Consider the following 23,128-nt stretch of genomic DNA (forward strand, 5'->3'; position numbering starts at 1 on the left):
CCTCTTTGCTGACAAATTGATCTTATACTTAGAGAACCCCAAAGACTCAACCCCAACACTCCTGGACTTGATCTAAAAATACAGTAACGTCTTAGGATATAAAATCAACATCCACAAATCAGTAGCCTTTGTATATGCCAATAACAGCCAAGATGAGAAGAAAAACAAGGACGCAATACCCTTCTCAGTAGCTTCAAAGAAAATGAAATACCTAGGAATACACCACAAAAAAGGAGTGAAGGACTCTATAAAGAAAACTACGAACCCCTAAGAAAAGAAATAGCAGAAGATATTAACAAATGGAAGAACATACCATGCTCATGGCTGGAAAGAATCAACATTGTTAAAATGTCTATACTTCTCAAAGCAATCTATGGATTCAATGCTATTCCTATTAAACTACCAACATCATACTTTCAAGACTTGGAAAAGATAATTCTTTATTTTCTGTAGAACCAGAAAAATACCTGTAGAGCCAAGGCAATTCTTAATCATAGAAACACTTCTATTTATCACTTTTCATCTTCAGAAAGTGAAGAAGAAAAGTTTTATCTTATCTAATAATTTGAAACTTTGTATATGGTAGAATAAGCAATATAAATAGATAGATATAAACTAAATTGCAATTTTTTTTTTTCAAAACAGAAATAAATTAAGAAAGTTTTCTTGTAGGAGTTAAAAAGACCATCACCACGGTAACTTCCAAGTATTAAAATATTATTTTCTAGCAGAAATACAAAGACAAAAAAAATCACAATAGTTTCACAAAATGATAAATATAATTTATCATAGTTTCAAGTAGAATACCACTATGCATTCTTCATAAATAACTAAAAACATACAAGTAGAATAAATCTTAATTACATATTTCTGAGGGTCTTTAAAATAAAATTTATCAAAGGAGAGAGGTTTGGATAACACCCAAATCAACTAGTTACCCATGGAAAATCTGTGAGAGAGACATTTCAAAAAAGGAAGAATTTACTCTGAAATAATATTGTCCAGTACATTATATAAATTCACATATCCTTGTCCTCAAAAATCTCTACTAAATATCTACACTATCTTTCTAACCACAAAATATTTTCCAAGAAAGGGTAATTCTCCAACTAAGGGATAAGTTAGTCATCTAAACTACTATATTCAAAAATGTGTACCAAATAGACAAATTCAGTGATAGTAAAAAAAAATTAATAGTGTAGGGATTGGGAACCTGTGGCCTTAAGGTCACGAGGTTTTTAAGTGCAGCTTTTGGAATAAATCCAAATTTTACAGACCATTTTTTTTTTTTTTTTATTAAAACAGGTTCAACACAGAAAGATGAAGCTTTTGTTGCCCCTTTTGGTGACTAAAAAGGAAAAATCTTGAAATCAGAAGGCCACAGGTTCCTCACACTGTGATGTGCTAAAATTAAGTTACATTTTAGAAGAGTACTAATTTACCAATAACATCTCATCACTATTATCTTCACAATATATTTAGTTTTGTTAATTGTAGAAGATATTTCCAGTCGATATTTTCTATGGTATTCAAGGCAATCATATGAGATCGTTAAGCTGGTCATTTAACCTCTATTTATCACAAAATTATGTTATTTTATTTTGGAATAGTATAAAAAAGCAAAAACTGTACTTGAGTGTGAGGTTACGTTGCATCATTGAAACCTAGTATTGATAATAGTTAAAGGCTTACTAGGTTATAGGATGCATTTAATTGCATTTTTCAGCAAATATTTACTATAAATTAATATGAACTAGGTAATGTTTTATATAATAATACTGTCTTATTGCTTTTATATACTTATCTTTTTACTTATTAAGGCAAAGCCTGGTGATATAAATCAGAAGGTGGGTGTGAACAGTAGCTATTATACTCGTGAGGTGGTTTGAATATTGATTGAAATAGTATTATGCATGTAGACATATTTTGCAAAATCAAAAGGACTAAACAGAAGTTAGCTGAACTATTATATCAAAATCATTAAAATATCCTGCATATACCCATTTCCATACTTATTAGACAATTTCATTATGAGATAATGTTTGATCATTTCCCAGAGCACTAAGTAATATTTTTAAGGATCATTATTCTCTCTAGTCTCCCTACATAGCCAACACTATTATACACATGCCATTTCACTTTTATAGGCTGGAGAACAATGTTAATAATGTTAAGTTACTTCTCCCTCTGACATTGTGCTTTTTGTAAATATTATTCTATTCTCCTTTCCTGTCATATTTAACCTGAGAAAGGTTATACAAAACTGAACTGTGGTCATTTCAGTGAAATTGATACCGACTTTTAAAACATGTCTGTGCAGTATACTGGCTTTTCTTTCTAAAAGAAATAATGTTTATAGTGTAACCTTCTATACAAAAAGATAAAACACTATAAAACAGAATTCAAAATGTTATGTTTTGTTTTTTAATTTTGAGTTGGTTTTGGCAAATGGATTGCAGACTTCTAAATATTCTAAATTAAGTAGAAATTTAATATTCTAAAATAAGTAGAAATGTTCTCAAAACACAGAATATAGGGATCAAGTATAGTGTTGTAATCTTGCTTTCTTCTTGAAGAGCATTTGAGTTTATTAGTCTGGCTCAATGTAGAGGCAAAAAGGATAGTGGAAAATGACAACATAGTTCTGCCAATGCTTTTCTCTGGAAAGTGACTATACATAATAAAAAAGTAAATATTCTTGAAGATATTAAAATGGCCAATTGCAATTCTTTATGAATATTACTTTGGCAGGAAGTTTATATAAAAACAATGCATATTATAATATTATAATTTTTTAACTTATTTCATTTTTCACCCTAAAATCCATTTTGCAAAAAGTTTTATTTATTATGCTGATTTAGGACTTTTTAACTGTTTCTCTGAGTTGATTGCAGTCTGTTGGTCTTCAAATAAAATTGAAAAGCTGCCAATAGAGCATTCTATAAAGAACATAAAACAGGTATGTGGTCAAAAGGTTTTTATTAATTAATTAATTAATTATAATTATTATGGATATTTATAGTTACATATTTTTATAGGGTACATGTGATATTTTGATATAGACATAAAAATCAATTAATCAGAGTAGGGTAATTGAACTATCTATCACCTCAGGCATTTATCATTTCTTTATAAATTTTATTCATTTTACTGGATCAGATTATGCACACTTTTACAATGACAGTTGCATAATGAAACATGAAATTGACTTGGTATTGAGATATATAGATGCTATAATTTCTACCAAGAATGAGGCAGCAATTAATATTAAACTATTTCAATGAAAGAATGTATTTTTTATGAGGATATAGAACTTAGCTTATGATTAAAAAAAGAACACTAAGAATAGCATATCTGACTAAACTAGCAAGGTAGCATAGAAGTAAAACCTAGTAAATATAATTTATCTAATTATCAAATAGATCTTTCATAAATATTACAAAATATTATTTTACCATAGTAATGAAGACATCTGAATTATTGGTAAATATTTAATGTTGTACTGATTATTTTATGCTCTTGAATATAACATTTTGGTCATGATGTCAGTCTTGAATTTAAAATGTACAAGAACATTGTCTTTAAGAAACAAAGATTAAATAAAAAGGAATAATGCAACAATAGTAGATTCATATTAATAATAATAAATACATTATTGGGGAATAGAAGGCATTCTCATATATATAACAAAGTTGGGCTCCTATTCAGATAATGTATGTTGATTTCAGCTCAGAGAGATCATAGCTTTGGATATATAAAATAAAATAACATAACATTATACATTATGTCCTCTCATCCCACCAAAGTTCATACATAGAAATCAATTTTGAGCAGAAGCAGAATACAATTCCCTTATCCAAAAGGCCTATGTCTTGATTAATTGTAATTTTCATTTACGTCCAGTTAGTTCATTACATGGCTTCTTGGCATAATAGAATTATATCCTGATTCTGCTCAAAATTTTGCATTATTGATGTGGTTTTGTTTCTGTTTCTACTTAAAAAGTAATTTAATAAGAAACATTTGTATATTTTTGAAAAACATATCTGGAAGATATTCAGTGGACATAGTAGTATTAGATAATTTCCCCTTCTTATTAATACATTTAACATCAAAATTATTGTACTGGGCTCAGTGGCATGGCCCAATAATCCCAGATACCCAGGAGACTGAGATGGAAAAATTATCTGAGCCCAGGAGATCTAGTCGGGGCAACATAGCTAGACCCTCATCTCAAGAAAAATGAAAAATGTATTATGCAGCCATGTGATGTAATAATCTCCAGCCATTTATTTTACATGTTTGACTAATAACTCATAGATGGGAAGGAATTTATTATATATTGTAAGAAACCTTCAAGAATTTAAATATATGAGGTCTGACAAGTTTGCAAACTCAGAAGTAGAAAATGTGCTATATACTTCATTGCTGAATATCATTACAGTCACCTTCAAAGTTATTCCCTTGGCCATCTGGTGACCACACTTACACTTTAAATAATAGGCATCTTTCTATACCTTATGATACTGTCAAACTCATTTATACTTTAAATAAACTGCTTCCGTCTATATCTTTATCATAGTGTTCAAACTCACTTCTGCATTTTAATTTCTCAAATAATGTTGTGATAGCAAACCACCCAGAGTAGTATAGAAAGGAAGAGGTTTTTATACAATATGATAAAGATTATTGGATGTGGAAAATTTGCCTTTCAAGTTTCTCATGTTGTGGATGTAAAAATAAGAATTAAAATTATTTAAATAATGATTGCAATCTTTAAAAATGCCATATGTTCCAGTAATTACTTTTTCTTTCTTCTTTTGAAAAATATATTAAACATTACATGAAAATTAAACAGTTGGTAAAATTAGTATATCATAAATATTAAATAATTAGTTTTTTAAAGTACAATGTGTTGCGTGACCAGAGACACGAACGAACAGCAGCTTTGCCGTGGGTGTAAACTCGCTCCTTGTAATTATTAAGTCAAGAAACAAACTACCCAAAATGGGATGGTGTGTAGCGAAATTCTTTCTTCAGGGTTTTTATTTTATACTTTTCTAGTCACATACACACTTAATCTATCATCTGTTAGTTCCATCATTATCTTATTTTACCTATCTGAAATTAACTTGAAAGGAAATATTTTGTTACCATATTAATACAATCACTTTTATAGCAAACCTCTTCTTCTAAACACTGACAAATCTCTGGGCAGGTATCTAAATAAAGATCACAAAGAAGACAGTAGCCACAGGGGAACAGAGTTAATGGAAGAATATCTTCAAGCATTCATTCAGTTTACTCAGTATGAAGTAACGACTGTGTCTTTCCCTCAGGGCAGAGCACCTATAGACCTCTGACAATATGTTGTTAACATATGTCAACCCTCTGGCCCATATCTCTGAGGAACTGTGGCATGCCCTTTGATCTCAGGCTTCACGGGGTGCACAGCTTCAGAGAATGGACTTGTGGATTTTTTTTTTTTTTTTTTGTAGAGACAGAGTCTCACTGTACCGCCCTCGGATAGAGTGCCATGGCATCTCACCGCTCACAGCAACCTCTAACTCTCGGGCTTACACAATTCTCTTGCCTCAGCCTCCCGAGCAGCTGGGACTACAGGCGCCCGCTGGACTTGTGGAATTTTTAACTCCAGGCAAGCCAACTCTGCGTGTGTCCCAGGGGGGCCCAGGTCCCTTAAGCCTCTGGAAGAAAAGCAAGTTATTTTAAACTCACACTGAGTTCACTTTGTGTGCTTGATGTAGGATATGTTTATTCTAAATATTATCCTACACAATGGAAGACTAGTACTTTTTTTTTTTTTTTTATTGAGACAGTCTCAAGCTGTCACCCTGGGTAGAGTGCTGTGGCATCACAGCTCACAGCAACCTCAAACTATTAGGCTTAAGTGATTCTCTTGCCTCACCCTCCCAATAACCTGGGACTATAGGTGCTTGCCACAACACCTGGCTATTTTTTGATTGCAGTTGTCAATTGTTGTTTTAGCTGGCCCAGGCAGGGTTCAAACTCACCAGCATGGGTGTATGTGGTTGGCATCCTACCCACTGGTACTTTTAATACTGAGAGAAAACTATTTTAACATTTACATGGCAATTATTCTAATAAAATTGGATTGAGCCTTTAAAAAAACCACTACTTGTCATTTAACTAAACATCTAAAGCTGCCATCAGAATTGTCCTTAACCTCCTCATTTTTGTATCCTTTGGATGAAGAAAGAAATAGCACCATGAAATCATGAGATATCTTCCACTTGTAACTTATCAGAAGGTTATACTTAAAGAATGTGAATACCCCTTGTAGGATAATAGAGATTACTTTTTTAAAAATTTCAATAAATAGGGCGGCGCCTGTGGCTCAGTGAGTAGGGCGCCGGCCCCATATACCGAGGGTGGCGGGTTCAAACCCAGCCCTGGCCAAACTGCAACCAAAAAATAGCCGGGCGTTGTGGCGGGCGCCTGTAGTCCCAGCTGCTCGGGAGGCTGAGGCAGGGGAATAGCATAAGCCCAGGACTTAGAGGTTGCTGTGAGCTGTGTGATGCCACGGCACTCTACCGAGGGCGGTACAGTGAGACTCTGTCTCTACGAAAAAAAAAAAAAAAAAATTTCAATAAATAGCCCCAGCCAAAAATGGCAAAAAAAAAAAATAAAAATTGATAAAGATTACAGTAATTCTACTATTGAACATATACCCAATGGGGAAAGAAAAGTCATTTTATCAAAAAGGCACATCCACTCAAACATTTGTTGCAGCTCAATTTACAATTGCAAAGATGTGAAACCAACCCAAGAGCCCATACATTAGTGGATTAAGAGTACAAGTATAGAGTACTAATAATCCATAAAAAATGGTGACAAATGCCTTTTACAACAATTTGGATGTAACTGTAGAAAGGGAAAAGAAACACATATACTCACAATTAAACTGGAACTAATGACAAATACCCATGTGTACATTGGGAATAAGACTCAACGGAAAGCAAGCAGGCTGGAGGGGGCAGGAGGAGATGGATAAATTCACACCCAACAGATACAATGAACCCTATCTAGGTAATGGGAACACTCATAATTTTGATTCAAACTGTACAAAAGAAATTCATGTAACCAAAACAATTATTCCCCTATAATATTCTGAAATTAAGGAAACAATAAAATAAAAAAAAATCAATAAATATAAGAGATCAATTCTGTCCCTAGCTTTTGTTGCTAATACAAAAGTTTATTTTAAAAACATGTTTAATAGTAATAACAGTAACAGGAAGAATGAGGGATAATGAAGTATGTTAGTATGTGTTTAACACTATGTGCTGTCACCCAGATAGTGTTCATTGCACCCACTGTAGATTGTCATGCATCCCCTCCTCCCCCATTGCCCCTGTTTGATTTCCCTGAGTTTTATTTCCACCTATATCCCGTGTGTGCTCATTGGATAGTTCCAATTTAATGGTAAATTGGAAATGTTGTGTTTGTCTTTCCATTCTTGGGATACTTTACTTAGGATAATAGTCTCCAGTTCCATCCAAATTGTTGCAAAAGATATTAAGTCATCCTTCCTCGTGGGTGAGCAGTATTCCCTGATATAAATATACCACATTTTGTTAATCCATGCATGAGCTGATGAGCACTTAGATTGATTCTACATCTGTGCAACTGTGAATTGTGCTGCAATAAATATTTAAGTGCAGTTGTCTTTTTGATAAAATGACTTCTTTTTCTTTTGTAGATCCTCCAGTAGTAGGCTTTCTGAGCAAATGGTAGGTCTATTTTCAGTTCTTTGAGTAATCTCCATGCTATTTTCTAAAGATTATACTAATTTGCAGTACCATCATTTTATTTCTTGATATTTATTTATTTATTTAGAGATAGGATATCACTCTATTGCAAGGGCTACTGTGCAGTTGTGTCATCACGACACACTGCAACCTCAAAATTCCTGGGCTCCAGTGATCCTCCCACCTCAACCTGCCCAGTAACTGGGACTACCACATGACAAGATGTCTGGCTAATTTTTTATAATTTTTGTAGAGATTAAGTACTGTCCTGCTTGTTGCAGCCCCTAGTGGCCCCTATGGCCCTGGACTCGATTGCCGCAGAAAGGAACCAGGCATGATGCGGATTAGAAGTACAAGCTTGTACGAGGCAGGCTAACCTTATTTGCAGGATAGCCCCAAGCAACCTCCGCAATAGCCTTTTTTTGAGACAGCACAAAACAGGTAAGGGGAGTGTTAGACAATGAATGCATGCCTAAGGATCACCATGGGCTCAGGCTCTTTCTCCGCAAGGAGCACCTGTGGACAAATCGCCGGAGGGTCCGTTCCCCAGCTGCAAATCATCTTGCTCATCTTGCTCAGAGATCATCTGGCTCTTGGTGTCCTCCTCACCTGCTATTGACCAGGTTAGTCTCTAACTCCTATTTTCAAATTATCCTTTCACCTCAGCCTCCCAAAGTGCTAGAATTATAGGACTGAACCATTGCACTCAGACTATTTTTATTTATTTTAACTGAAAAAAACTTCTACTTATGCTCCACTGGAATATTTTTAAAGGTTTTGTCCTCAGTTAACTACTTTATAACAGCTATTTCATTTTTGTTGTTATATTTTTTTCCATCTAAAGAATCATTAGGTCTGTTTGAGTGTTGCCTGGTCTCCTGGTTCCCAGTGTCAAACACAAGTAGTTACAGATGATGGGTGATCACAGATACAAAACATTCACCCACACAACATTTATTGCAAAGCAGAAGTAAATCTCAGAGAGAGAAATGGATCGTTATTCAGGACCAGAGAAAGACCCAGAATTGTGAGCACACACTGTCTTTCATATGCTCACTAGATGTCCCACCTTTTTCCTGACCGGATTGGTTGCTCTTTCCTGCCTTCGAAATGAATGACAAGTTGGGGTTATACAACACATTACATAACAGCTCAGGTTATAAAACAGTCCTCACTCTGCATGCATCCTCCTAGAATCCTTTATGAAAACTCCCCCCAATCAATGCTAATTATATGGTAATGAGTCCAGGTCAATTTCAGGTCACTAGAAGCTCTTTACTTGTATATTCTTCCCACCAGGGAACAGCTCCTATTCACAACATGGTTCCTAGGGGCAATTCAGTTCTGGCTTTCCACCTTTAGCCACTTCAATGCCACCTATTTATCCTTTGCCACACCTTACAGTATCAGTACAATTAATGTGTTTTTTAAAAACTGAAACATTTATGTGACAACATTTTCATCATTGTTAATCTTTCTTTTTCTTTTTTTTCTTACCACCATCACAAATCTCAGAATATGCAATCCCAGTAATTATGTAATTTTCCATTGAGGAGGTATAGATTTTTAAAGCAAAAATTACTTCTATTTTATATTTTTAATCACGTTTATTTAAAATACGTAACAATTTCACATATTTTCTCCTTAATTTTTTCTCCAGACATTCTCATATTCAGATGTAAATTTTATCTTTCTTCTTAAAAAAATATAAATTAAAATTTAAAAAACTGTCTTTTAAAAGTGCGGAACCTGAGGATCTGTTGTCATGGGGGATGAATAAGTTCGGGAGAAATAACATATAGTATAGTGACTATAGGTAATATACTGAAATTTTCTTTTTTTTTTTTTTTTTTTGTAGAGACAGAGTTTCACTTTATGACCCTTGGTAGAGTGCCATGGCATCATACAGCTCACAGCAACCTCCAACTCCTGGGCTTAAGCGATTCTCTTGCCTCAGCCTCCCGAGTAGCTGGGACTACAGGCGCCTGCCACAACGCCCGGCTATTTTTTGGTTGCAGTTCAGCCGGGGCCGGGTTTGAACCCACCACCCTCCATATATGGGGACGGCGCCTTACCAACTGAGCCACAGGCGCCGCCCAATATACTGAAATTTTCAAAGAGAATTTGTCTTAAATTTTTTTTTTACCAAAACCCACACATAACTATGTGAGGTGATGAAAGTATTAATTTTCTTGTCATGGTAATCATTTGATAATGTAAACAAATATCAAAATATCACACCATATCCCTTAGATATATACATTTTTTGTCAAATATACTTTAATAAAGTAGAAAAACACTGCCATGTTTTAGATTTTTCCTATTGTAAATTATGGATGCCATCTCAAATTTTTGTCTGCAGTTTAATTTACAAAGATATTAACATATATCTTTATATAGTAGAAGTATGTAATTATAAATCTATATAACTTGTTCTACATTACTAATTTAATTATTTCAAGTTAAACAGCAATTTTTCACTTTTAATGTAACTGCAGGAAAACTTAAGACTACTTTTGAAAATTTTAAGATAAATGTAATTTTTTTCCCAACAAACACTGGCTACTAACAGTTACAATGAATAAACTGATATTTGCTATAGAACTCTCACAAAATTGTTTGTCTCAATGAAGATATTAACTTTCCAAAAGTGACCTCTCCAGATTTATCTTAACAGAGGAAATGTATTCAAGCATGCTGGCATTGTAATTCCTAACATTTGGTTGTACTTTTCATAATTATTGGGTAAACAGAATTTTCTCCAGAGAGATTGAAGAACAAGAGCAATTCAGTATACAATGATAGCAGAAGACTCTGGTATTTGTACCATTTTACCATTAAAAAGCAAAAAATATCAACAAAATCACTAGCTAATAAAAGGTAATGAACGTTTTTACATACGGATAAAAGATGTAATAAATAATATTATTTTTTCTTTACTAAAGTAACAACTGTGATCCATTAAAAGACAGGTTATTGTTCCTTAGAATAAAAGATAGAGAAAACATCACTGTCCATCCAAAGAACTAAATATAATGATGAACGTGATGCACTGTTTCTATGGCTCATTGAAGATCTGAGTGACAATAGCTAAAAGTGATGCAGAGAGAAGGAAGAGCACATTGGACTAAAATTCAGGATCAAGGCAAGGCACTAAAAAAGTACTTAGTTGAAGGATCAAGATGCAGCCATTGAGTCCACAGTTCCTAATTTATCAAGAAATATGTATGTAAAAGGAGATAGTTAGAAGATGGTTTCAGAGAAGCAGACAAAGACATGAAGACTAACATGTCAGACTCACGTCATTGGAGATGGAAGGGGAGAGAAAGGGTCTCAGGGGAAAAATGTGAATCCTACTCCTGGGACTTGTAAGCTTCCATGGCTCCATTAAACCTCAGCCCAGTAAATTTGGCATGGAACTTGTCTTCAAAAGACATGCATTTTTCCCAAATTCTGGGTTATTTTTGAACTCCCAAGTGTGGATTAGGGGCCTCTGTTTCATAGGATTAAGTGATTGCAGGGGGTCAGCAATCGAGCAGGTCTTGAAAAATAATATATGATATACAGTTATTCTCTATTTATATTATGCAAGCAATACAATTCTTATTGGTTATTATGAATTGGCTCCTAGTGGAGTAATAGTAAGCACTTGTAAAAAATAGAATGTGTATTTATCAGCCACCAGAGAATCTACATAAAAACGTGATGCAGGTGGTTAGATGTAGCGACTTTACTTAAAGATTAAACTGTCTGGACCTTGACATGAACCTCCAAAGCCCCTGAAATGTGCTTTCTACAGTAAGGAGGCAGCTCACCATCCAGGAATTAGAGTTTAATCTTCCAAATTCTAAAATAGTTAGAAAGATCAATGCTTTCAGAGAAGATAGACTCAATCCTTGAAAAATAATTACAATTTTATTCAAAGACAGAGAATAACATTATCTAGGAGACTAAAGTTATTCAATAACACATACTTGATACAAAGAAAATTAAAACATAAAATAAACTGCTTCTTTTAACCACCGTCATTAAACGAAAAAAATTGTTTGCTATTTCAATTATATTCTCCAAGTATATATTGACTTCTGCATTATACTATGTATAAGATTCACATTAATCTCAAAAATTAAAGAATAAATAATAATATGAGCTATATAAAATAAACAAGGTCTCATAAAAACAAAAGAAAAGCATCAATTCTATTTTTGCCTTCAGCTGTGCTTTATACACTGCTCTTGGTTAAAAAAATGCTGTGTGTATGTGCGTGCCCTTGTGTGTGTGTGCGCACAAGCTCACATTTGCATATGAGTTGAAGGAGTAATTGAAAGAAACTTAATAAAAAGCTAAAAGGTTATAAACTTCTCACTGATTATTCTTGGAGCAATCACTGGAAGCTCTGTACATTCAAAGTTTAAAAGGATAAAATTTAAACTCATCATTCAGGCATTCAAGTATTTGCACTAGATAATCAAAACCTAAATTACAAAATAGACCTCTTATTTCTGTGGTAGGTTATGCTCTAGAAGGAAAAAATATAAGGGTGTGAGGACAAAACTAACTTTTAGGTTAGTGAGGGTTGTAATATCTCTTCTTCCTCCTTCATCAAATTCTAGTCATTATTTCAGTGTTCCTCTTCCATAAGTTCACATTCCTCCGATTCTTTCAGCACGTTTTCCATCCCCATTCTCCCCACTTCCATGGCATTATTTGTCTACCAGTCTTACAAGTCTTGGCTTATATTAATTGTCTGATTTTTGATAATGCATTATTTCTCCCAAGGTAAGATCCTAGAAGGCTGTTATGAAAATATAATTATGGTATGTTCATATAATATTTAGCACATACTAGACAGTTATGCTCATAGCAGATGCTCAGTAGATAACTGTTGTTTAAACAAAAAATTATCTTAGCCTAGGACCAAACAAAGCCATTTCTTTGTAACATGAAAGGACAATACCAGATGTTTCACTAAGCAATTTAAGATACAGTTAAGGTTTGACAAGTTGAAAAAGTTTTATATCATTACGTGTTTCTGGCAGGTAAAATCTGCTCACACTATTGTATGAATCTTTACCTAAAATGTAAGATCACATTTAGTTAATAATTTTTATAGAAAATAACTTTCACAAATTGCATCATAGCATTCCTTATTTGGCAGTTGTTGGTTCTTGGTAGAACAGAATTTTACGCTCAGGTTATAAAACATGCTATTTTCATTAAAATGTGCTGGCTCTTTAAACTTTTGCCCTTGCTCTCCTGCTAAATTTTCACAGTAAATTTGGACTATTGTTCACACATATTTTCCATAGATCTCATATCCTAATTTGATGAGGTAGGGATACATGAAAGTAAGATCCCAGGATATATCATCAGATAAAAACATAATGTATTTATTTCTTAGGTCTAACTTAAACTTTTGGTAGAATTTTTGGAGAAGTTAAAAGTAGTCAAATCTTAGTGTTATTATTTGAAAACAGGCAAACTAACAATACCCGATCTATAGATCTACTATGAGGAATAACTAACATAATGTATGTAAAGGGCTTCACAGCGTTCTGGTATATGATAAGTGATTGAGAATCCTATTATTATTACTTAATTATTAATAAATTATTGCAAAGGTGAACTCAATTACAATTTTCAATAAAAACTTAATTGGTTATTTTTTATCATTTTTGACTAATTCTTTCCCTTCTTGTTTGTTTCTAATATAAACCTATTCTCCTTATAAAAGATGTAATAGTGAAAATCATTATGAGTAAAAATTTCTGTAACTTTAGAAAGTCACCTAAGAATTAGTTTTACTTTGCTAGCTTTTAGGGATTTCTCAAATTAAAATCAAAAGTAGCCAAATATAAAATAAATTTTTAAATGTGTCATCAATAAGCCTTTAAAGACTGACACAAATTATATAGTTTGTCATTTTTAATCAGATGTATTCACTTTTTCTGTCAGCCTTTGCAAAATAATTCTAATATGAAAGTTAAAAGCTTGCCTATAACAGTCAAATAATATATGACAAGACTGAGCTTTACAAGCAATTTGTATATAGTCATGTAGATAAATCATTAAATGCATTTAGTTTCTTTTATATAATTCTAACTATATGATTTCTTGTGTGTTTAATTTAAAATGAGTAAATATATTTTTATTATGATATCACAAACATTATTAATTGACTATTCTTGCTTTTAGAATTTTATACTGATTTAGCAGATTTATTGAAATAATTTTTAATTAAAAATTAATTCAAATATAAAAACCTCTAAGTTTAATATTAATATTAACTACTTATGAAGTGGGGAGCTTCTCATGTTCATAGAGTAATGAAGCTCTTGGATAATAATCTAGGCAGGTGCATCTTGTAAAAATACACCATCTCTAGTCTGAGGGCTCCTAGAACAGCAGATCTCAACCTGTGGGTCGCAACCCACAGGAACTGTATTAAAGGACTATGTCATTAGGAAGGTTGAGAACCATTGTCCTAGATAGTTATAAGGTAGAAAAGGACATAATGCTGAAAATAAGAAATGGAAGAGGAACTTTTCTTTACTTACCTTATCAAAGGGTATATTATGTGAGTAAATTTTTTATCAGTCAAGATTTATTGTTAATATGTAACATTCCATTTATACAGCTGTAAAACTAATCTAGATGATTATTGCCTCATTTTTAAATCAATGCAAGACATTCTTTGTAGGTTCTTATTTATTATTTGTATAACCAACCCATTCTGCATACGGCAAAAAGAATAGCCTCCCTTAAATCTCTCTTCATCTTGTCACTCTTGTCACTGAGGAAACTATTATATAATATCTCCTTAAGAGTCATGAGCTCAAGTTCAAAAGGCTTCCTCTGCTTGGATTGTAGATCTGTCCCTAACCTGTCTGCCCTGTACTTGATCCATTCAATTGTAATTACTCTTACTATTTCACAACACAAACTGCTCCAAATGCAGTCCTGTTAAATTCTCACTGTCTGACAATTCTGCTATATTTGTTTCTACTTTTATTTATGAAACATTAATGCGAGTTTTATTCTTAAGTTTTATGGAGTTGATTTAACCATCATATTCTGAAGTCAGCCTCAAAATACAACAAAACAGAATAAAGTAAAATATAATGAAATGGAAATAAAATAAAAAATATTAACTGTGTAGTAAACGACAAACCTTGACCAAAAAGAGGTATGGCCATGCTATTTGATCTCTGGGGAAGTTAGAGACTAAGTTCAACCACATGGGAAATCAACCACATTGCCATAACCAATTCTGAATGAAAACCATGTAAACTAAGGCTTAAAGTCCCTTACTGTCAATAGTCTATGCATATTGACATACATGGGAGTCAACTTTGCACAATTCCACTAGGAAATGGCACTAGAATCTTCCTGCTTGTTGTTTACTCAATCCCCTGTTCTAAATTCCTCTTCCCTTATATTTCTGCTGTAAGTTATGTTCTTCCTTTATCTGTGTGCTTCTAGCAAATTATTGAACCTGAGACTTGGGTACTTTAGAACTTTTCATAAACAAATTAAAAACCCCAATAGAAAAAAAAAAAAAAACATTTAAAAATTTTAGCACCATTTCTCTAGCGTTTATTCTAATTCTCATATTCTTTCCCATCTGCCTTCTGGTTATATAAACTTAATTTTTATCAAGTATTCCAGAGCACAGGCAATATTTCTCATATGCTGGGCAACTCCTTTTTTGGGTAGCTGTTCCTTGTAAGATATGAAAATCATTGTATGCTTTCATGTCTTTAGGACTACATTATTCTCTATGTCTGATTTCCTTTCCTCCCTTCCTTCCTCCCTTCTTTCCTTCCCTCCTACCTTCTTTCCTTCCATCCCTTCCTTTCCTTTTTCTCTCCCTCTCTTCCTTCCCTCCTTTCTTTCAAAGATTTTTAAAAAGACTTTATTTTTTAGAGTCATTTTAGATTCATAGAAAAACTAAGAGGGAAGTACAGAGATTTTCCATATACCCTCTGACCACACATATGCACACCTTACTGAGTTATCAACATTCCCCTCCAAAGTGTACGTTTGTGACAACTGAAAAATCTACATTGACCCCTCATAATTACCCAACATTGGTAGTATATGTCAGAGTTCATTCTTGGTATTGACGGGTTTGGACAGATGTATAATGACACATATCCATCATTGTAGTATCATACAGGTATTTTCACTGTCCTAAAAATCCTTTGTACTGAGCCTATTCATTGCCCTCTTCTATCCACCCCTGAGAACCACTGACTTTTCACTATCTCCACAGTTTTCCTTTTCTGGAATGTCACACAGCTGGAATCATACACTATGTAGCCTCTTTAGATTTTCTTCTTTCACTTAACAATATTTATTGAAGGTTCTTCCTTATGTATTCATAGTTTGATAGTCATTTCTTTTCTAGCATTGGATAATATTGAGTTGAGTTGTGCCACAGTTAATTTATTCATTTAACTACTGAAGGACATCCAGTTTTGCTTTCAAATTTTGGTCATTATTAGCAAACCTGCAATAAATATCTGGGTGCAGGTTTGTGCATGATCATAAGCTTTTAATTATTTGGCATAAGTGTCAAGGGTCATGTTTGCAGGATTTGGGTGGTAAGAGAACGTTTTGTTATACAAGTATAAGAAACCACTAAACCATCATCCAAAGTTGCCAAACCATTTGCATTACAACTACAGGTGAATAAGCATTCCTGTTGCTCCATTATCATGCCTAACATTTGGTTATGTCAGCGTTTTGGATTTTGGCCATTCTAACAGTTGTGTAGTGATATCTTATTATTTCTTTAAATTTCCTTGATGACATATGATGAGAAAGCTCTATTTTTTTTTTAGGAAAAGTACAATTTTTGGTGAATTGCTCCTTTCTAAGCATTCAGTATTACTTCTCATGTGCCTTCTTCTTTTTTTTATAACTTTATTCAAATTAATATGTGGATACAATATTTAGGTTACAATGTTCTCACTTCCAGGCTAACGTTCCATTTGTAGAACAGCCCTTCACCAAGGGGGCGTGTTAGATCCCAACTCCCTCCTTCTGTGAAACATCCTTCCCTTCCCGCTTCCTGCTTATTATCAAAGCTCATACAGGGGCTCAGGGTCCTTGTTCTTACCATTTTGCATATGTAGCTCACCTGTAATTTATTCCGTTTTTCCATATGCTTTTATATTCACCTCCTATGCAATCTAAGCCAAATTATTGCTCATATTCCTCATTTTTTTCAGTTAAATTTAGTTAAAAATTGATTTGGAGTTCCTAGTGTGATTTTCTGATTGAGGCAAGATATTTAAGAAGTAATTGCTGCCTTCCACAAATGTAGATATAACGAGAGATACATGTACATAATGAGTTGATGACACCCAAATTTTTTTTTTTTTTTTTTGTCTTGGGCCGAGTTTGAACCTCCAGTATATGGGGCCAGTGTCTTACTCATTGAGCGACAGTTGCCACTCAACCCAAATAATATTTTTTAGTGATAAATCTGAAGTACTACTCTGAAAGTAAGGTGTAGTTTTTGTTTGATAGTGTTTCTTTTAGGGAAGTGGGAAAGAGAAGAGTGTGGGTGAAGTATTTTCCTTCCCCTAGTTGGAGCTATTTAGTCCTACTTTTTCTGATTCTACTTTCTCCCAAATCCTACCTCAGATTATTGTACTAGATTAAAAGTTTTAAAATTAGATTTAAAAGTTTTAAAATTAGAAGCATAGTGTTCTGGAACTTTCCATAAACACATAAAAGTAAGCAAGTGTAATTGTGTCTAAAGGAGAAAAAAAAAAAAAAAAGAAATGATCTTCCTCAGTGTAACGTGGGCTCCTGGACTTCAGAAGCATGAGAATTAAGTCTGGTGTTCTGGCTGCCACTCCATGTCCCTTCCACACAATCAATCATGAAATAAGCACCTAACAAACAATTTTTTGATGAATGAAGAAATTATGCCCCAGTTATGATTTTTTAAAATTCTTTATTAAATCATAACTGTGGACCCAGTCATGAGTTTGATTGACTAAATGTTAATTTTCTTCCTTGTGTACTTTGAGCTGGGTTCCAAATTGTTGAAAAGGAAATGATCCACATAATGATAGTAAGGGCAATCTGAAGTAACTTTCACTATTCAGGTACTGTTTACCACAGTCTGTGCTAGCTTTCTAAATGGATTCCTTTCTGCATAGAAATCTTGTACAGTACATCCTACTCATACTTAAAGCAAAGAAAAGAAGACTAGCCTTTCTTCTCATTTTAATTCATGTGTTAAATAACTACTAATAGAAACTTTTAATATCACAAGTTTCATCACTGTGGGCACCTAGCCCAATTATCCCCGATATTGGTTTAACGTAGTGAGGGTCTTCAGTTCATATTATGATTTCTAAAATTTTGCTTCATTTTTTTGTTGTTGCTATTTTAAAGTTTGCATTGTAAAATTTATGTCATTGAGGAAAAAATTCATTCAGAAAGTCTTTTTTCAAACATCATCTTGTTGCAATAATTTCAGTCATCCAAAGAAAGTATTTAATTTATATCCTTTTACTGTAATATTAATAGGATCCTTTTCTTTGAAATTTTTTACCTGAGAAATATACTTGTATAGCTCTGGCCAAGCTCAGAACCATGGAAGATGTGAGGAGCAAAAGAAAAAAAATTAATAGTGGATCATGAGTTCCATGGCAACAGTGTGGTTTCATTACCAAAATCACACGTACAGTTCTGCCTTTATAGTTTCTTATACATTAAGTAGCATAAACACACTGCATACTTCATTTAGTCCCTAATTATTCTCCAGGATAAATTAATTAAATAGTGCAGTTCATATGCATTAGACTTAGAGAGAAATGACACAGTTTATTTTAGAAAAAATCCTTACTTTAAAATCCTGTACCAACTAGATGTCTAATTCTATAAGGTCTCAAAATATCCCAATTATTAATAGAGTCAAATGCCAAACAGAAGCAAATCAATAATGTCAAGAAGAAAAGAAACAAAGCAAATCTGGATCTTAATTATGTAAAACCACTTCTAAAACGATTAATAGAGCCTTTCTGCCATTTTACTCACCTTCTCCTATTGCTACCCTGCTCCCAGCTTCCCTGACCCCACTTCCAATTTACCTTGTTAAAGTGCAGTAAGTATATAAATCATCACTTGTAAGCATCTAAGTATTTGGGGAAATTTAGTTAAAATTATGTTTTAACCCTCTAGGCTAATTTGACTTTTGTCATTCTTATTTTTCCCTTTGGGGGTACTAGAGTATTTTATAGATATTTATGATGTAGGATATATGGCTATAATCATTTATTCATGTATAAGTATTATATACTGAAGTTTGAAAACATATGTTACATATCCTAATAGGTATACTATATCAAGCAAGTAATCTGAAAACATTTGCAAATATGGAATATTTGAGGAGAGATTCATAGAAAAATATATTTAATAATTGAAATAAAGAAGCTCACAAAAATATATTGTAACAAAATTTATCTTTGTTATCTAAATACATGTAAAGATACTTTCAAATCATATTGTTGTATTATTGTTGATACTAGATGTTATAGATTTCTTATCATGTGGTAAGTAACTGTGGTATAAAACACTACATTTATGTATCTCTATATATGCATATAATATATTAATATGCATCTTTAAAAAATACATCTTTATTACATAGAGTGAGGATATAGTGGGATATTTCACAGTGAATACCTACTACTCTTAAATATAACTGACCCATCACTTCTCTGCAAAACATTGCAGAGGCTGTAGGAAGGCAGAGATAGGCCAGGCCAGTCTTGTAGGGCTTTTTTCACCCTGAAGTAGATTTCCCTACATGGCAGATTGGGGAGAAAAATGACCACAGTAAACATTCCCATACTCTTGCAGAAAGGTTAAATACATTGGGCTGGGAAACCATGGGAGACTGGGTTGCAGTGAATTTGGTTCCTGTTGCCTGGAATTGATGATATAGATGTTTATGAACTAACCATGAACAGAAACAAAGATCACCGCACCTTCAATACATCTTGAAATAGCTGAACCTTAAAGCAACTGGGCAGCAGAACACCAGTTGCAGATAGAGACAAATTTTTCTTTAGATGTGATAACACATCCAAAGAAAAGGAAGTACTGGAGAAAGAGCACAAAGAAAATAATCAGAAGGAGGCCGCAACACTACTGATATGCTACAACTGATGAAAATATACTATGGCATCCAGACCTCATCTGAGAAAAATACCAAGGAAAAAAATCAAGTAATTAATGAAAAAAGATTCAGCATGATGAAGAAGAGAAGAAAGATTGATGCATAATATAGACTGTGTGTAATATGATAGAAAATATGGAAATATATTGTCTATAATCTAATTAAAATTACTGAAAGAGAAGAGACATAATTAAAATGAATATTACTAACAATACAGACATAAGAGTCATGTATTAGTATGGGTCTGATGAGAAGGAGGAAACCACATGGTAATTTGAACAGGGGAAATTTACATACACACACACACACACACACACACACACACCCCATAACTGAGGATTGGAATAACAAGGTATTGGCTAGCAAGAAACAAAAAGAAATGAAATGAGATTGATAGAACAAATATATGCACTGCCTCTAAAACACAGAGAGATACAGTGCACAAAGAAGAGTCCCTGTCCCAGGGCTGAGATGCTCTCACTGGAGATGGTACAGCCATGGCTCACTGAATGCATAAAAAACATTGTAGTACTTTCTAGAACTTATAAAAATTTCAAAGTTAGAGAATAGAGTTCATGGGATAATGGCTTTTCCAATATTCTTCAATACAAACTGTACAAGGGGAGGTAATAAGGAAAGCCGGTGACTGTGTGTGTCTATCATATTCTGTGGTGGCTAATTGTGGAGAAACTGCGAGCACTGCAGAAACCAAAGACTCTCTGATACAAATAATACACAAGGTGTTAGAATGCCAGGAACAGCTATTGGCTACTTAGTCCTTCTGGTTTCTAGGCAGTACAGGAGCTGGATAATGAAACTATGAGAGTTTTCAGACCCTGGTCCTGCAGAAAGTTGTATACAACATAATAGGAAACCCTATGCCAGGAGTCCTCAAACTATGGCCCACAGTGCACATGTGTGGAATGTGCCCCACACTCTCTTGACTCCCCTCCTTCTCTCTGTCTCTCGACTCCTCATCTCAGTCTCTGGTATAATCAGAGGAGTCACCAGGTTGCCTGAGCAGAGCCTGCTACTGCCTAAAAGTGAGGTAAGAACGAGTTAGTATTTATTTTTTTTTTATTGACGTTAGGGGGTCTTTTTTTTTTTCAGTTAGTAGGGCCTTTTTTTTTGCGGTTAAGGGGGGGCCTTTTTTTCCTAAAGTTTGGAGGTTTTTTTTTTTTCGCATATAGGGGACACATTTTATTTTTTGAAGTTAGAAGAGACTTTTTTTAAAGTTAGGAGAGTCTTTTTTTTTAAGTTGGTTAGTTGGTTGGGGGCAGATTCTAGGGGGGTTGCATCACAGTAATAACGCAAATAGTCAGTGCTCAGAGGTAATGCAAATAGTCAGAGCTCAGAGGTAATGCAAATAGTCAGTGTTCAGTGGTTATGATAATTGTAAGTGCTTAGTGCTAATGCAAATTGTCAGCAGTCAGTGTTAATGCAAATGGTCAGTGCTCAGTGTTATCGCATGGGGACCCCAAAATGGTAATCTGCCTAGGGCCCCACGGGAACTTAATCTGGCTCTGCAGACAGTTGAGGAGTAGGAAACCCAATTTAATTGCCAGTAAGTGCATTTATATTCTGATTGCTATTCAGTTGTGTATGATGTTGTATGTTGTGTGCTATGTAAACCCCGGTTCACACTGTTGCGATCTCTGAGCAGTGCGAGTTCAGCCACATGCTTGTATGGCTGAACTCGCATTAGATTCGGAAGAAAAAGGACATACATGCCTTCTTTTTTCTGCAGTGGAATCTGATCGCATGGATCTTCTCACCAAGAGTGTTCTCAAGACACTTTGTCTCACCCATGCGATCAGATTCCTGTGTGAGTTCACAGATCACAGTGCGGTTTGCACAGGTTAGTGTCAACTGGAAAGCTGGTGGAGGAACCGGCTCTGTAATCATGCCTGTTCCCATACCACACCAGTGTGAGCCTGAGGTAAAAGCGGAGTTCCACTATATGGGCACTGGCAAGGCTGCATTGATGGACACTGATCAGACTGCATTGATGGGCAGTGCATGCTATATGTCTCCGTGTGGGCAAAGTTATTGCTGGTATATTGTTTTTGGAGTGATATATATATATATATATATATATATATATACACATATATATATATTATGTATTTTACTCAGCAATTTGGAATCCTAGGAAAAATAATATCAAGAAAGAGAAAAATTGAGTCAAGTGTAGGATATTCAAAGAACAGTGGACTTATGATTACTTTTTCATGCAGTACAAGGAAAGAGCTGTGTGTTTGATATGCCAGAATATAGTGTCTGTGTTCAAAGAATACAATTTGCGTTGACACTATCAAACTCAACATAAAGATAAATATGATTGTTTGGTCAGAGAAGTAAGAAAAGATAAAATATTAAAACTGAAATATACATTGACAACTCAGCAAAATACTTTTGTGAAGCAGAAACAGCTAAATACTTCATCACTGTGAGCAAGTTTTCAAATTGCCAAGCTAATAGTGTGCACTGGCAGACCATTCATGGAGGGAGAATTTGTTAAAGAATGCCTTCTTTCTGTTGCCAAAGAGATGTGTCCAGAGAAGGCCCATTTATTTAGTACAGTGAGTCTTTCAGGATCCTCAACTACACGAAGGATTGAAGAAATGGGAGACAGCTTGCATCAGCATTTGCAAAACTCCGCAGAAAAACTTTCCTATTTTTTCTTGGCACTCGACGAAAGTAATGATGTTTGTGATTCTGCACAACTTCTAATTTTTATTCATGGGACAAATGACTGTTTTGAAGTCACAGAAGAGCTTGCTGCACTGCAAAGCATCAAAGGAACAAATATAGGAGAGGATATTTATGAAAAGTTTTGCCAAACTGTGAATAGTTTGTATCTGGACTGGGCAAAACTAGCCGGTGTGACAACTGATGGTGCTCCTAGAATGGTGGGGTCTAAGAAAGGAGTAATTGCTCGCATTAACCAAGAGATGGACAAACATAACCATTCTCATCCAATAGCCACACACTGCCTCATCAACCAACAAGTTCTGTGTAGTAAATCACTGAAGTGGGACTCTGTTATGAAAATTGTGGTATCTTGTGTTAACTTCATTAGAGGTAATGCACTAAACCACAGACAATTTCAGGAATTTCTGTCTGAGCTAAA

Source organism: Nycticebus coucang, chromosome 10, assembly GCF_027406575.1.
Source record: "Nycticebus coucang isolate mNycCou1 chromosome 10, mNycCou1.pri, whole genome shotgun sequence".
NCBI lineage: Eukaryota > Metazoa > Chordata > Mammalia > Primates > Lorisidae > Nycticebus > Nycticebus coucang.